This window comes from Pinus tabuliformis, chromosome 4_1 (genome assembly GCF_031772625.1).
Source record: "Pinus tabuliformis cultivar Carrire ecotype Pingquan chromosome 4_1, CPIR1, whole genome shotgun sequence".
Taxonomy (NCBI): Eukaryota; Viridiplantae; Streptophyta; class Pinopsida; order Pinales; family Pinaceae; genus Pinus; species Pinus tabuliformis.
Window position 1 is genome coordinate 199672932 of NC_142303.1, and position 12903 is coordinate 199685834.

Below are 12903 nucleotides of genomic sequence, written 5' to 3' on the forward strand. Positions count from 1 at the left end.
AATTGATTACGTAGCTACCGAGTTCTTATTTCTGTGACTGCTTCAGGTTCCAATATAAATTTTCCTTCCTCATCAAGTTCTAGAAATATTGATTAAAATCGGAGCTTGTCACCTATAACTGTCTTTAACTATAAAACATGGAAAAATGGTTGCATTGAGGAAGATACAGGAAGCTCCATTTTATATGCCATAGTACTAATATTTTGCAATGCCTTGTATGGACTAAATACTTTGGTGATAATTTATTATCCTTCTTAGCTTGGTGGAGGGGCATTTGTTTGTATGGTTGTAGTAGTATAAATACTGAGTCACCTACATCAAAACTTTTTTTTTTTTGATGTTGATCGACCTATTGTTTCATTCTGTTCTGCGCCAAAGTGAGGTTATCCTTTAAGAAATGGAGAGCCTGTTGTTGATGCTCGATGTGATCTTCCACTGCTTGAACCTTAGAATTTTCTCTTAAAGATGCTGCAATGGACGGCGGATGATATCCATAAAGTGCCATAAATGGGGTAATTTTTGGTACAGTATGGAAGTGTTATACCACCATTCACCCAGAGGCAACCACTTAAACCATTATGTTTGTTTATCATATACAAAGCAACAAAGATATCCTTCCAAACATTTTTTCACTATCTTAGTTTGCCCATCAAATTCAGGATGATAAGATGAACTATGAGCTAACTAAGTACCCACACAAGAAAATAATTCAATCCAATAATTTCCAATGAAAATGGGTTCTCTATTACTTACAATAATCTTTGGGTTTCCATGTAGCTTTTCAATTGTTTCGATAAATGCATTAGAAATAGTGTGGGCTCTAAATGGGCAATATAATGAAAAAAGTGCGTATACTTGGTAGTTCTATCAACCACCACCATGATGACACTCTTTCCTTTGGACTTGGGTAAAACTACAATAAAATCCATTGAAACCCGCTCCCAACGTTGACTTGGAATGGATAAAGGTTGTAACAGACCTGGGGCCTTAATTGTCTCAACTTTATTTTGTTGGAAAACCAAACATTCTGCCACAAAAAAGGCCATCCCAAAAAAATCCTTTTAACCCTCTCGTAAGTTTTTAAAAACCTGAGTGTTGTCCTAAGGGAGAGCTGTGCAATTCGAGAAGAATATTTTGTCTGAGTTGGGAATTCTTATAGAGGTATAAGCTATCTTTGTACCATAACGAATCATATTTCCTACTAAATGTACATATGTACTCGGACCTTGGTGAAACTTTTGAATGAGTCCCCACACTTCTTCGTCATTCTTCCATTCATCCCTTGATTTGTTTATCCAATCTGGTTGGATGATAGAAATAGCACAAAGAAATTATTCACATCCTTATCCTTTCTTGAGAGTGCATGTGCAACAACATTTTTCTTCCCTTTTTTGTAGATGATTTCAAAATGATGACCCAACATATTTGTGACCCATTTTTGCTATGCTTTTGAAGATAATCTTTGTCATAAAAGGTATTTAAGACTATCATGATCCGTTTTTACCTTGAAGTGTATTCCCATTTGGTAAGGTGACCATTTTTTAAGTGCATGTAGTATTCCCAACATTTCCTTGTCATAAATAGCTTTGTGTATATTGGGTTGTGTTATATTCTTTTCATGACTAGCTGCTTTAGTTAACCTACGGGTTAGAGGGGTGGAAGAACCCCCCCCGTCATTGTGGTGATTGCACAATAGGGAGGGTCACATGGGGGGTTTGAGGGTGTCAGTTACCCCCCCTCTATGGGGTCTGGGGCAGTGTCCCAAGGAATCGTTTTTTTGGACCCTATATTAGGTGGGCAGACCTAGTTATGGTTTTGTGCATGGTTTTCGCACATGCTTTTGGGCGGGATGATTTTTGGTCCATGGGATTGGATGCTTCAAAATGTATATATATGTATTGTAACATTGAAAGGAACATAATGAAAAATCAATCTAGTAGTTCTGGTTTTGGGATCCATGGGAAAACCTCTGTGTATATTTGTCTTATGCGTTATGCACTCACTATTGTTTATTTTCTGTGTTTTAGAATTCGTATGTAGGTAATTTCTGTAGAGGGTTAGAACCTACATTTGGTATCAAATCCATTCTGGCTTCAAGGGGATGCCTTTGTTGCTAAGGGGTTTCACTCGAGCCTATGCTAGACCCTGTTCTGTTGGATATCTGTGGGATCGATTTTGGTGGTGGAAGAAGATGGAAAGCAGTGGAAAGATAGAGATCAAGAAATTTAATGGTGAGAGTTTTGAGTTATGGAAACTCAAGAAAAAAGTTCTATTGGTAGATAAATATCAGTTGATCACAATAGATCCAGGTACTAAACTAACGAGAGTGTCCAATGAAGAATGGAAGAAGTTGGACCAGAAGGCAAAGAGCACAATAAAATTGTGTGTCTTAGATTTAGTATTTTTTAATGTATCAGGGGAAGCTATGGATAAGGATTTTTCGGACAAGTTAGGGACTTTGTACCAATCTAAGCCTCTCATGAATAAACTATTCATATGGAAAAAGTTATATAACCCGAGGATGAAAGATTGAGAGTCAGTGACAGAGCATATGAACACATTTAATTGGTAAGCGAATTACTATCTCTTGATATTAAAATTTTAGATGAAGATAAGTGCATCAGCTTTTTGTCTTCTCTACTAGATTTGTGGGATAGTGTAGCTATTGCAATAGGTAGCAATTAAACTACCTTACAGTTTGATGAAATAGTCTCATCCTTATTGATGGAGGAAAAGATGGAAAAATATGGAGAGTGAGAATGCTGATCTCTTGTCTATACGAGGATGGTCCCAGAACAGAAACAAAAATAAGTCATGGAGTGGGAGTTCTACATCTAGAGGGAGATCTAAATCTCACCTCTAAAGGTGTGTTGGAAATGCGGAAAGGAAGAGAACTACAAAAGGGACTATAAATACAGAGGAAATGGATCTAATGATGCTCCTTCTACAGAGGCGAAAACCACCTCAGATGAAGGTGGGAATGTGTACTTGGCTTCTTCAAGTACACATGTATATCATGAGATATGGTTGATTCACTCAGCTGCATCCTTTCACTTAACTTCCCATAGAGAGTGGTTTTGTTAGTATGAGAAATATTATAGTGGTGATGTCTTCTTGGGCGATGACAAGAAGGCTAAAATCATTGGTCTCAAAAAATTTAAGTTGAATTTTCAAGGTGGAAGGATTACAAAACTTCTCTGTGTTCTTGATATTCTTGCATTGGCCAGAAATATGATTTATGCAAGCAAGCTAGATGATGGAGGTGTAAAAACAATGTTCGAGAATGATACCTACAAGATAGTTTGGGGAACATCGGTATTGATGTGGGGTGTTCAAATTGGAACTTTGTACAAGCTGCAAGGTGGCACTGTTGTTGATGGGTGAAATAGTTGTGTGGCTCTTGAAAGTGGAGCAGAAAATATAGTGGTCTCTAGAGAAAAGACCATGCTATGGAATCAAAGGATTGGACATATTGCATAGAAGAGACTTTGAATACTTCATGGTAAAGGTATAGTAGAAGGTATGACTAATATCTCTATGGATTTTGATTTATTAGAAAATTGTGTATATGGGAAGCAGAAACGGGTGAGCTTCCTCTTTGGTGGTAAGAGGGTGACACAAATATTACTAGTTAAGTTTGTATACTATGTATCATTTATAAATGAATTTGCAAGGAATACATGGATATGTTTCCTTAAGAAGAAATATGAATTCTTTGACACGTTTAAAGAATTTAAGGCTCTGGTGAAAAGAAAGATAATGGTGGAGAGTTTTGCAAGAAGGAATTTGAAGAAATTTGTAAGAAGTGTGGTATAGCACGACATAAGTCTACTCCATACACACCTAAGCAAAATGGTGTTGTATAGAGAATGAACAAGACGTTGATGGAAAGGGCAAGAAGCATGCTTAGTGGTGCCAGGTTAGGAAAAGAATTCTAGGTAGAGGTGGTGGAGACTACATGTTACCTCGTCAACAGATCACCTTCATCATTGTTGGAGGATAAGACTCCACAAGAGTTATGGACTCGTAGGAAACCCTCTCTTTCACATATGAGGATATTTGGATGTGATTCATATGTACAAGTTCCAAAGGAGAAAAGAACAAAGTTGGATATTAAATCTGAAAAGTGCACTTTATTGGGTATAAGGATGGTTTAAAGGGTTATAAACTTTGGAACCTAGTAACAAGGAAGGTTGTGTACAACCGAGATGTGGTATTCAAAGAGGTGAAATATGTTATTACACATGAATTCCAACCAAAGGAACCTGAGAAGAAAGATTTTGAGCTAAAGGAGGAAGACTGATACTCTATAGCAGAAGAGGAATTAGAAGACGAAGAGCCATGAACTCTGGGTGTGAGAAGATCAGTTCGAGAAAGAAGGCATCCATAAAGGTATAGTCCATTTGGTTTCTATTCAAATTTTTATCTATCTATTATTGATGATGATCCTGTTAGCAATTGAGATTTCACCTCAGGCTGAGAAAGGTAAACCTCAAGGCAACATCAAACCATTTAGCCTCGTAGCTAGCCCTACGGGGCAGGAGAAGGCTCTCTCCGGTCAATCTCGGCAGATCTTCAATGGGATGAGATGACCAACAAGGTAACACTGATATTAGGCTAGTAAACTGATTCAAAAGGTTGTTTTGGGGTTTTTAATTAAATAACAGGGTTTTTCTGGGCTGCATGGGCAAAATCACAGCTTGAAACAGAGAAATATAATGAACAACACAGGTTATTCGACTGAGGCAAGGTAGGCAAAACATTTAGCATCAAATCTAGTTTTAAACGGGATGGCAAGACTGGTGAGGAGCTAAGGAGGGCAAACAATAACTTTGAATCCTCCTTAAACAGTAGAAAACATTTAAACATGAACAAACTTATAGGCAGAGCATGGCAGGCATGAATTCTTACCTAAAAACTTCATTTGTTCAGTTAGAAATGATCATGTAGTGAAATGAAACATAACAGATTACATATGAAACAAGGGAAAAACTAATGCTAAATCATCATGCCACAGGGATCTCAGAAATCAGAGCTGTGAAATTTTCATTAAAAATCCTTGCCAAAAACTGTACATTGAAAGCTATGTTCTCCAGCACTCTCAGCACTCAGAAACTCTCCCCTCTCTCCTACCACCAAATGAATTTTTTCTTTTTAATATATGAAACAAAACACAGCTGGGGGAAAACCAATCGACCCCAAGACCCGGCATTTGTTTTTATCATTATTAATAAAATAAACTAAAAAAAACAATCAGCGCTTCCTGAAGAGAGAATAGCGCTCTTTCCACTGAAATCTGTTGAATCTGGTGAATAGGTGGCATTATAGGTGTCACTCCCTTTGCTAAAAATAAACATAGGCAATCGCTCCTCGTTTTCTGCTGTGAATCGTTTGGATTCATCTCCAAACAATTATACCCGCTTTGAATATGTAGCCTCAACCTGCCTTTTGATTTCTGAGTTCATACGTTTGAACAAATCCTCAAAGAGCAAAGCAATTAACTGACCCGCAAGCTCCAGTCGTTTATTCCCCACATAGTCCTTATCATCAATGGCATCTGATTTAAGCATGGCCCCTCAACAGCAGAGGTGACAAACCTCTTTTCAAATAACTTGAATATACAATCTACATCTCTATCAAAATACATTTGCGCATTGCGATGAGAGACAGAAACCATTTGTGGAAAGTCAATCATTGTTACATTTTCCTCGTCATCAATCATAATATTGAACTCATTGAAATCACAGTGGATGAGACCGTGTTCTACCAGTCGAACAATTAGGCCAATTATAATATTAAATGTTTGTTTTGGATGTTGTAGCTGCTTAACTTGGACTCTGGAACAAGAGACATCAGAACACAATGTCGATTACAGTCTACTGCATTAGGAACTGGAAAACCGTGTTCTTCAAGGGCCTTCATAAAGGCAAATTCTTTAAGAGCGGCAAGTCTTGAAAGGTAGAGCCAATTATAGCTGTTTCGATGTCCCAAATAGTCACGCTTAGATTTAACAGCTCTAAACGATGTCCGACCCAATCTGTGCAATTTCATTGCCAATGTTCTACCATCTTCTGTGGCAACCTCGAAAAAATCTGATTCTTTCCCAACACCTATTCGACGACCAACACCTACAATCATGCCGCGGTTTGCCAATGTCTTTATTCCAAGAAAGTCATATCCCAAAATGCGATTCAACATCATCTCCTTTCTTTGCATTGAAGCTATGTGATGTATGCAGTTCTGCTACTCATTTCCTGAAAGGCTGGAAGATTTATAGTATGCACTTAGTGCTGTAGACATAACCATTTGGTAAAACCAAAGGTGGATTATCTTCATCCATTAGTTCTTTTGAAATGTAGCACACAAGCTTAGAATGGATATGCTTTGAGAAAGGTAAATCTGAAGCAAGATTCCTGAAGCTTTCCTGTGACAGTGGATCTTATTTTGTACAATTTTCCTCGTAGCAAAATTGAGTCTTAAGAGCAGATAAACCAGCTTGTAGGTAAATATTCAGCATTGGTTCAACAGTCATTCCATATAGTTTGCAGAACTCCTCCTTGAATTGCTGGACCAAATTATCCCATTGCTTTGCGTCAAATAATACCTTGTATGTTGCACAATCAGTATTGCTTCTGAAAGCAAGAGTAGCCATCGCATGCTGAAGCTCTTTCATATTGGTGGAACCCCATGGTGCAAGATGTTTCCGAGCATATGCAGTTGCATCCATGCTATGGTCAACTCGAACAAGCTCAATAAACTCTTGCAGCCTGAGCTGGAACTCTAACTTGCTCTTAACCTTCTTCAGCTTAGATTTATTTTCAGCACACCAAGCTAGTGTAGGAGCACAGTCCCTATTTTGCAAGCATTCTACGACCTTCTTTGCATCCATAAACACATTAATATCTACAAGATCCTGTATGGCACTATCCTCGACAAGTTTCATAGCAGTGTCATAATAGGATAAGCGCAGCATATAGTCAACAAGTATCCTCGTATGTTGTTCCATTCCTGCTGATTTTATGCCCGAAGCACGATCAAATGGTCCAACCTGGCACGACACCTTTGAACTTGCAACTGCTCACTCTTGTTGCTCTAATCTAGCTTTCTTTTCAAGCCCTGAAGTCGTGAAACAAGAGAATTCAGATGTTGAACAACCTCTTTTTTGACATGTCCCTCTGTGCTGCTTCTGTAACACCTGACATTACAACATTCATCTCTTTCTCAACAGTTCTATTGCTAGTCCTCATTAATTTCTTTAGATGTTCAAATGGCACTCTCATTAGTTGATGCTCAAGCCTTAATGACTGTGCCAGATGATCATTTAAACGTGCTGGAGGATTAGGAGCAACAATTGAGGATACTGCATTGCCATTTGCTAATGCTTCATTTTCCATCTTGAATCTTGATAGCCTGCCAAGGGTATATGAGGCTATGAATATTTGATTAAGATCTGGACCTGCAACATCAATTCTCCAGCATCACTTTTCCAGAAGAATTCTCTTTCCCACGCGACCCCTCTCTAACTTCATCCAACACACTTGGAGATTTTTGGTTGCTCATTCAAGGCAGCCTCTGCTACATGAAAAACTAGATTTTGATTTATTTTAGATTCGTCATCTTTGTTTGAAGTAGACTGATCTTGGAAAGATTCAAAGCTTGTCGTATACGAGTAATGGATGAAGGAGCAGAAGGCATTGTTGATTTGATTATTAAATTGCCAGACTTAGATTGCTGATGATGCTTTGTTTTGTGTTTGTGCTTTTGCAGAGATAGGAGCTGAGGAAGCCACTCCCTTTTGAAAAGCTGGAGATAAATTACATAATCTAAAACAACAAATTAATGATTTCTTCTTCAAAACAGGGTTTTGAAGAAGAATCAATCTCTGACATGAGACGGAGTCTAACATCGGCTCCACTTGGGATGGCAGCTGCCGCTCCGTGGAGGTGCCAAGAACCGCAGAACTTTGGGAGAGCAGACAGTGCCTCCTCCCATTGGGCAATGGAGTCATCATCAACACAACTCTTGACTTAATTTTCACACTGAAACTGAACTGAAACAATCTTCAAGAAAACTAAAAAAAGATGCTGCCCTTATGCCTGATTATTTATTTACACAACCTATTCTAATCTGATGTACAAACAATAGATCAGGTAATGCTAAAATGCCATATTAACCATTCAAGTAAACCTGACAATGAAGCCGCTTGAGAATGCTGCCACGAAGTCACAGATGCAGTTGCTGGCAGCCCTTCATGCACGTACTGACCCTGGTCACGGAAAAGACAGCCTGATCTGTCAATCAAACTGAAAAATGTGTCCATGTATGCCGCAATAGGATCACAGAAGCCAGACTCTATTGGCTGCCCCAACTCTACAACACATACTTCCAGCTGCACACTATCAATGTAAACATCTATAGGCAAGCCTGTTATTGCTTGTTGCGAAGAAGGAAGGATATCCAAGAACTTTTTAGGGTCTTGGAAATCATATGGCTGAATCTGCTCATCGAGATACTGAATCTCATTTTCAACTCTTTCAACAACTAACTCACAAAATCTAGTTTTGCTTTCAAGATGAAGCTTCGGAGATTTCAAACATTGAAGTAAAATACTGAAAAATTCTTCATTAATTTCAATATCTACTAACCACTCTCTAACTCCGTTTAGAGCTTCACAAAGTGCAGGGTCTGCCACATACCCTACCATTGCATGAACAGATCAGCATGCGTTGGAATGTCTGGATCGAGTTGGAGTCGCCAGTGAATGATTTCAGCCTTTCAAGTGTCTGATCGGTGTCCACCATCAACCATCAGATCTGAACTTGATACATGTACTGGGGTGAAATGCAAATGAAGTGCTGTATTCACAAGCTCATGGAGATTGACTGAAGCAACGTTTATCTACTAACGCTGATGTAAAACAAGAGCGTTTTCGAAGGCTACCTGGCGTAACTTCAGGCTCCGTCTAAGACTTACGAAACAAACACATCAATCCACAAACAAGTTTGTTCTCCCCAGTATGGTCGCCAGTATGTTAGCGCTTGAGATTTCACCTCAGTCTGAGAAAGGTAAACCTCAAGGCAACATCAAACCATTTAGCCTTGTAGCTAGCCCTACGGGGCAGGAGAAGGCTCTCTCCGGTCAATCTCGGCAGATCTTCAATGGGATGAGATGACCAACAAGGTAACACTGATATTAGGCTAGTAAACTAATTCAAAAGGTTGTTTTGGGGTTTTTAATTAAATAACGGGGTTTTTCTGGGCTGCATGGGCAAAATCACAGCTTGAAACAGAGAAATATAATGAAAAACACAGGTTATTCGACTGAGGCAAGGTAGGCAAAACATTTAGCATCAAATCTAGTTTTAAACGGGATGGCAAGATTGGTGAGGAGCTAAGGAGGGCAAACAATAACTTTGAATCCTCCTTAAACAGTAGAAAACATTTAAACATGAACAAACTTATAGGCAGAGCATGGCAGGCATGAATTCTTACCTAAACACTTCATTTGTTCAGTTAGAAATGATCATGTAGTGAAATGAAACATAACAAATTACATATGAAACAAGGGAAAAACTAATGCTAAATCATCATGCCACCGGGATCTCAGAAACCAGAGCTGTGAAATTTTCATTAAAAATCCCTGCCAAAAACTGTACATTGAAAGCTATGTTCTCCAGCACTCTCAGCACTCAGAAACTCTCCCCTCTCTCCTACCACCAAATGAATTTTTTCTTTTTAATATATAAAACAAAACACAGCTGGGGGAAAACCAATCGACCCCAAGACCCGGCATTTGTTTTTATCATTATTAATAAAATAAACTAAAAAAAACAATCAGCGCTTCCTAAAGAGAGAATAGCGCTCTTTCCACTGAAATCTGTTGAATCTGGTGAATAGGTGGCATTACAGGTGTCACTCCCTTTGCTAAAAATAAACATAGGCAATCGCTCCTCGTTTTCTGCTGTGAATCGTTTGGATTCATCTCCAAACAATTATACCCACTTTGAATATGTAGCCTCAACCTGCCTTTTGATTTCTGAGTTCATAAGTTTGAACAAATCCTCAAAGAGCAAAGCAATTAACTGACCCGCAAGCTCCAATCGTTTATTCCCCACATAGTCCTTATCATCAATGGCATCTGATTTAAGCATGGCCCCTCAGCAGAAGAGGTGACAAACCTCTTTTCAAATAACTTGAATATATGAGAGACATAAACCATTTGTGGAAAGTCAATCATTGTTACATTTTCCTCGTCATCAATCATAATATTGAACTCATTGAAATCACAGTGGATGAGACCGTGTTCTGCCAGTCGAACAATTAGGCCAATTATAATATTAAATGTTTGTTTTGGATGTTGTAGCTGCTTAACTTGGACCCTGGAACAAGAGACATCAGAACACAATGTCGATTACAGTCTACTGCATTAGGAACTGGAAAACCGTGTTCTTCAAGGGCCTTCATAAAGGAAAATTCTTTAAGAGCGGCAAGTCTTGAAAGGTAGAGCCAATTATAGCTGTTTCGATGTCCCAAATAGTCACGCTTAGATTTAACAGCTCTAAACGATGTCCGACCCAATCTGTGCAATTTCATTGCCAATGTTCTACCATCTTCTGTGGCAACCTCGAAAAAATCTGATTCTTTCCCAACACCTATTCGACGACCAACACCTACAATCATGCCGCGGTTTGCCAATGTATTTATTGCAAGAAAGTCATATCCCAAAATGCGATTCAACATCATCTCCTTTCTTTGCATTGAAGCTATGTGCTGTATGCAGTTCTGCTACTCATTTCCTGAAAGGCTGGAAGATTTATAGTATGCACTTAGTGCTGTAGACATAACCATTTGGTAAAACCAAAGGTGGATTATCTTCATCCATTAGTTCTTTTGAAATGTAGCACACAAGCTTAGAATGGATATGCTTTGAGAAAGGTAAATCTGAAGCCAGATTCCTGAAGCTTTCCTGTGACAGTGGGTCTTATTTTGTACAATTTTCCTCGTAGCAAAATTGAGTCTTAAGAGAAGATAACCCAGCTTGTAGGTAAATATTCAACAGTGGTTCAACAGTCATTCCATATAGTTTGCAGAACTCCTCCTTGAATTGCTGGACCAAATTATCCCATTGCTTTGCGTCAAATAATACCTTGTATGTTGCACAATCAGTATTTCTTCTGAAAGCAAGAGTAGCCATTGCATGCTGAAGTTCTTTCATATTGGTGGAACCCCATGGTGCAAGATGCTTCCGAGCATATGCAGTTGCATCCATGCTATGGTCAACTCGAACAAGCTCAATAAACTCTTGCAGCCTGAGCTGGAACTCTAACTTGCTCTTAACCTTCTTCAGCTTAGATTTATTTTCAGCACACCAAGCTAGTGCAGGAGCACAGTCCCTATTTTGCAAGCATTCTACGACCTTCTTTGCATCCATAAACACATTAATATCTACAAGATCCTGTATGGCACTATCCTCAGCAAGTTTCATAGCAGTGTCATAATAGGATAAGCGTAGCATATAGTCAACAAGTATCCTCGTATGTTGTTCCATTCCTACTGATTTTCTGCCCGAAGCACACTCAAATGGTCCAACCTGGCACGACACCTTTGAACTTGCAACTGCTCACTCTTGTTGCTCTCATCTAGCTTTCTTTTCAAGCCCTGAAGTCATGAAACAAGAGAATTCAGATGTTGAACAACCTCTTTTTTGACATGTCCCTCTGTGCTGCTTCTGTAACACCTGACATTACAGCATTCATCTCTTTCTCAACAGTTCTATTGCTAGTTGTCACACGGAATCAGTCAAGGGTGCGGACACAGCTGACCTTCCTAGAAGTCTAAGACATTCTAATGACAAACAAAACAAACTGGAGCTATCCTTCTCTAAACATACATTATGATATGAGAAATCAAGGTGTTTCGTTCTTACCTCTGTCCAAACGCTATTGTAGAAGTCCACGCTTTGTTGATCCGGATGAGCTCCTCCCGTTCTCCAAAACCTGCAATCACCAACAGTTCAAACAATTAAATAGCACCTGATTATAACATAAAACAAAGCATATTCAACATATAGACCAAGGAGTACATGAAATAACCCATTAACAATAAGCTATTGAGAAGAATGGACCAATTTGCATTAAAGGTAATCAAAAGGAACCATTACAACCTGAGCCTTGGTGTTGTGCAAGCTCCTTCCAGGGTCCACAAGAGTCTTCCTCTACTTTGACAAAGCTCACCCACTTCCAAGTAGAACAAGTAAAGATGACAATCTCTCCTCACAAGCTTCTAAATGGGAGTCCTAATTCCTACAGCATTTACCCTTAGAAATCTATAGCTTTCAACCTTCTTCCTTCTGGCTCAATGCCTCTTTTTATAGTGCTCAAGAGGAAGTTAATCAGGTCCACCATCAATGGGATAGTCCCCTCTTTGGATGGGATCACTCCCTTATTGATGGGATAAGTTCCTCTTTGATAGGAGTGCATGAACCATCTGGAGGCGCTCAATATTCATCCAAGAACCTTCTAGAAAGCTCTAGAAGTGACCACAAGTAAGTTTTTGAAGATGAAACTCGCGCATTTTAACCTTTTCAGAGGGACGCACCTGCCCCTTAAGATACAGAGCGTCCTTGGACGCAGACCTTGTGAACAAAAGGTGCGTGCCCGCAGGCAAGGCTTGAGAGAACCTGCGTACCCAGAGATAAACATATTTTACAAGGACTTTCTCTCTTTCTTGGATTTTGACATGAATAGCAGAGGCCTAAGACTTGCTCAAAAGGGTAGTATGACTGTTGATTGAGCCATACTGACTATAAATAGCCATGGTGACATTTTTTAGTGTAACAGATTGCCCCCTAAAGTGCGAAGCCTGGAATAGATTAGGGTTTTGTATTATCTAGGAAGGGTGAAGC

At 39.1% G+C, this 12903-nt stretch overlaps 2 pseudogenes; both read right to left on the reverse strand.

Moving 5' to 3' along the window:
- Positions 1–6271: 6271 nt before the first annotated feature.
- On the reverse strand, positions 6272–10757 carry LOC149174907 (protein MAEA homolog pseudogene; annotated as a pseudogene).
- An 83-nt stretch (positions 10758–10840) lies between these two features.
- On the reverse strand, positions 10841–11527 carry LOC149174908 (protein MAEA homolog pseudogene; annotated as a pseudogene).
- Between the last annotated feature and the right edge of the window lie 1376 nt (positions 11528–12903).